The sequence below is a fragment of the Peromyscus maniculatus genome, chromosome 14 (assembly GCF_049852395.1).
Source record: "Peromyscus maniculatus bairdii isolate BWxNUB_F1_BW_parent chromosome 14, HU_Pman_BW_mat_3.1, whole genome shotgun sequence".
Lineage (NCBI taxonomy): Eukaryota > Metazoa > Chordata > Mammalia > Rodentia > Cricetidae > Peromyscus > Peromyscus maniculatus.
Genome location: NC_134865.1, coordinates 14,308,207 through 14,313,173, shown reverse-complemented (window position 1 = coordinate 14,313,173; position 4,967 = coordinate 14,308,207).

The following is a 4,967-nucleotide window of genomic DNA, read 5'->3' as shown; positions in this document are numbered from 1 at the left end:
TGCGGGGTGGCTTGGGAAAGAGGGCTGGGGGGTGGGAGGAGGGAGGAGGAAGGAGGGAGGAGGAGGAATCTGTGGATAGTATGTGGAGTGAGTAGAAAATTTCTTAATAAAGAAAAAAAGAATAATCATCAAAATGAAAAAAAGCATAACTTTCATCTATGATATTTTAAATGCAAAGTGTAGGAAACAGTATAGTTATGATTATACTAAAATGTCACTCATCTTCCACTGCAAACCTTTTTATTACTTCTTTGGGAATTGCAGACAATGTAATTTCATGATAGACAAAAGATGACCAAGAATTATAAGCTACTGATACTTTCTTTTCTTAATGTTTTTATTTTTAAAAAATGAAACTTTATTTTTTAAAGAAATGTTTGTAACTAGAGAACAATGTTAGGGATGTAGATCAGGTTTTGCATGTGTGTAGCATGGGTGAGTCTATAAGCTTAATCCCTAACACTTAAAACACACACAAACACACACAGAAACATACATAAGCAAACACTTAACACATTATTCAGAAAAGAGGAAATTAATGAACTTAATGCACACATACACATAATAGTACTACCTTATTTCCTGAGCCATAAGGCCATAACAATTTCAGCAATGCCTTTACATGAATTCATATTTTATGAATTATAACAAGCGACTAATATTATGGATAGGCTATTGCTCAATCCAAATAAGCAGTGCATGAGAAATGTGAATAAAGTACCTTGAAGTAATGGGGACTATGTTTAGCCAAGATCCCCAAGTCCTGACTGTGGCTCCTCTCTTCTGTCTGTGTGCATTAGATGGTACTGCCTTACAGCTGCCTAAGCCCATCCTTCTCCCAAATACTGAGCAGTGCAGAGCCCAGGCACCTGCTCTTGGCTGAAATCAAGAACTGCTCTGCACACACTGATGAGTTTGTGTTGTCAAACTGAAGAGATGGTGGGCTGGCCAACACAGGGTAGAGGAAGTTAGCAGGCTTCATTTTCTTGCAGATTCCTTCAGACACATTTTTAATGGATTACATTTGTTCGTTGATAATTTTATACTATATTGTACATTGTTTACATCCATCTGCTGCTGTTTTATCTCTTTCCCAGCCTTACTACCTGTCCACTTCCTTCAGCTCTCTTCCCTACATTTATACATTTTGATTTGTTCTGTGATCCACTGAATATGTCTCTCTAAAGCTAGCTTTGAAAAAAAAAAAAAACTATGTACCATGCACTTTCCTAAACAATGAACTTTAAAAGGTAGGCAAAATAGATTCTGAAGGACTTTGATTCAGACTTTTAAAATGTCCTCTATTCTGGCCTCACAGGTTTCCTGCCTAGGACTGTGCAATGCTAATAAATTTTCCTGTGTCTCTTTCCAAGCACAGGTCAAGGATTTCCTTTCCACCTGCATCAGACAGTTAGACAAATATAACTAATACAAATATCACTGATGGAGTCGTTCAGATAGGTTCACTAAGGTATTCCAGCTGCCATAGTCAATGTCCCCATCAGTCATTGCCCTAATTCCATAGTGTCACTTAGGGTTACCTCTTCACTGGGAGGATGAGGAGAACAGGAGGTAGAAACTGCCTAGGCAGTTTAGGGTTCAGGGAGAAAAAAAGAAAACAGTCAGTTTTTTTTCTAAAAGCCAGAAATATCCCTGGGACCCTTGGCAGCCTCATCCTTGCCTGAAGCCAGGGATGACCAAAGCATCTGGGGGCTCTGTTTGATGATCTGGTTCCTAAATGATTTTAGAGCCACCTCTTGGGGGTGATATGAGAGTTTCAATAAAGGCCCAACAAGGGAAAACTCTTGGTCTAAGCCACAGAAACTCTGGCCCAACATCCTAGTTAGGCCTAACATCCTAGGTGCACAGATCAATCACCTGGTCAGTGGAGGTGACCCTCAAGGAGGAGGTAGCACCCCTAGGAAGGTGGATTCACCTTGTACCCATGCCGAAGAAACAAGAGAAAGAATTATTCCTTAAATAAGATACTGCCATTTTTCTTCCCAGAATTCCCACTCCATTATCATACTACAAGCCACTCTATCATGAACCTTGTTCAGTCTGACGAGCTCTCTGAGAAAGATGCAACTTTTCCTTTTTTCTTCTTTTGACGTTTTCTTTCAGATGCTGGCCAGAACCTAGATATGCTTTTTCTGATATCCTGGACTTCCTAGCCTTTTTCTAAATCTCCACACGCACTCAGCTGCCTGCTGCTCTGGGGTGGAGCTGCACACTGTTAGCTCAAATGACATCTTTCCCTTCTCTTCTCCATTTTCCTCTGAGTAGCTGTCAAAGGCTGAAGCTCACTTGCCCTGGGAATTTCCCTTTTTAAACACTAATAAGGTTGCCCTCAAGGAAAAGAAAGAAGAAAGAAATTTTTAAAAAAAATATTTGAGCATTAAAAACAATCACCACAAGAGACCAAGGGGGCTGGGGCCATCTCTGAGTGTGAAAGCACAAACCTAGCATGTATAAGGTCCTGGGTGTGAGAGAGCAGAGAAAAAGGAGGAGACAGTGAAGAAGAAGAAAACTATGATACAACAATGTCAACTTTGAACGCTACTGACCATTTGTGGTTATTTTAAACATATGGGTGCTGACTCTGAGAAACCCACTTGGAAGCAGACCCCACTCAAGCCTTACATGACTTAGAGCTGACCTCTTCATTACTACCCTGTGGGAAACCTGAACTCAAACCACTCAACCAGCCTGCTCCTCAGGACTAGAGCTAGTACATGTTTGCTAGTTAGTCATTCTACATCTCATGTTGCCGCATCTTATGATGAATTTATACACAGCAATATTCAAGGAATACCCTTTATTCTAGAAGATGCTAGTCAATCAACACCAAGTTGGTTAGGAGATTCATAAGGTGAATTATGACAGAAATAAAAGAGACAAAATGTTTTTGAAGACTTCATGAGCACAGTAATGAAAATGTGTTAGGGAGCAAAAATCTTTAAGAAGGTGTAAGGGTATTGTACTAATCTTGGGACTAGTAAAAACAGTATCAAAATATTTGAATACTGAAGCAATGGAAGTGATGTCATGAGATCTACTGATGCACAATGATAGGCACTTTCACCCCTGGGTACTGTAAATGTAAAATGGTAGAACTACTTTGAATGAAGTTTGATTGCTTCTTAAAAATATATACCTACCTATTTTAGACCTAGGAGTTCTGTCCTGAGGCATTATCTTAAAGAAATAAGCTTTCTGTTCACAAATGACTTGCATAAGAATGTTCACAGCAGCTTTTTTTCAAAGTACTCAAAAACTGTTCATCTGTAGGGAAGTGGATGCATTGGTGCATTATAAATCACAATAGAAACTAGCAGTAAGAAGGAGCCAGCAATACACAAGTGAAATGGCATACCCCAAAAACATCATGCTAAAAGAAAGAAGCCTTACACAGAGCTGTGCACCTGTGTGACCCAGGATGGGAAGTTCAAGGCCAGGCAGGACTGCTCTGTTGGAAAGTGACACTGGTACATTCTGGGGTCGATGATGCTAATGTTCTAATCTTGGCAGGAGTTCGCAAGAATTTCACAGTTCATTATATGCAAATCTTGCCTGGAAAGCAAATGTTAATATTGAACTCCAGTAAAAAATAATGAATGCTCAAATATTTAGACTGAAGTGTAAGTGGCGTTTGCACTTTGAAATGCATGAAAGAGAAACTTAATTAATATATGGCTGATGGGAGAACTGACAAGTCACACTGAAGTTTGCAAACACAGCCAGGCAGTGACCTACAGTAGGATCTAGGCAATGTATACATGGCTGCTGACCATAACCTTCAACATTATTGTAGGTTACAAGGTTTTAAAAATAATACATTTGGGCCAGGCGGTGGTGGCGCATGCCTTTAATCCCATGACTCAGGAAGCAGAGCCAGGTAGATCTCCAAGAGTTCGAGGCCAGCCTGGTTTACAAGGTGAGTTCCAGTACAACCAGGACTACACACAGGGAAACCCTGTCTTGAAAAACCAATAATAATAATAATGATAATAATAATGATAGTAACAATACATTTAGGAAGCTGTTTTTTTGTTTTGTTTTGTTTTTTGTTTTTTGAGACAGGGTTTCTCTGTGTAGCTTTGTGCCTTTCTTATGTAGACCAGGCTGGCCTCGAACTTATAAAGATCCACCTGCCTCTGCCTCCCAAGTGCTGGAATTAAAGGCATGTGCCACCACCGCCCAGCTAGGAAGCTGTTTTTAAAAGAAATTCATTCATATTTTGTTTTGTTTTTGTTTTTCGAGACAGAGTTTTTCTGCGTAGCTTTGTGCCTTTCCTGGAGCTCACTTGGTAGCCCAGGCTGGCCTCGAACTCACAGAGATCCGCCTGGCTCTGCCTCCCAAGTGCTGGGATTAAAGATGTGCGTCGCTGCGGCCTCCGCCGCTGCCGCCTCCGCCGCCGCCGCAGCCTCCGCCGCCGCCGCCACCACCACCACTACCACCACCACCACCACCCGGCAATTCATATTTCTTTACAACATCTTTAAAAGTGAGGATAGGCTGGGCAGCGGTGGCACATGCCTTTAATCCCAGCACTCGGGAGGCAGAACCAGGTGGATCTCTGTGAGTCTGAGGCCAGCCTGATCTACAGAGCGAGATCCAGGACAGGCACCGAAGCTACACAGAGAAACCCTGTCTTGAAAAATCAAAAACCAAAAATGAAAAAAAAAAGTGAAGATAGAATGTTGAATATTTAATATAATGTAGTTTGCAGACAGTGTGAGAAAGAACATGAACAAAGAATCCCAAATTATCTTGGAGTGTTATTGTGATGTGTAAAGTTTTGTAAGCTTTCTCCAATAAATGTGAATGGATATTATCATTATAAAAATATACTTTGTCTTACAAGATTTTAAAGGTAATTTCGGGGAGGCATATTTTAACTTGGATCAGAGATGGAATAAGCATCCTAAAGAGCAGGAATGTTTCCACCAAATACCTCTTCTCAA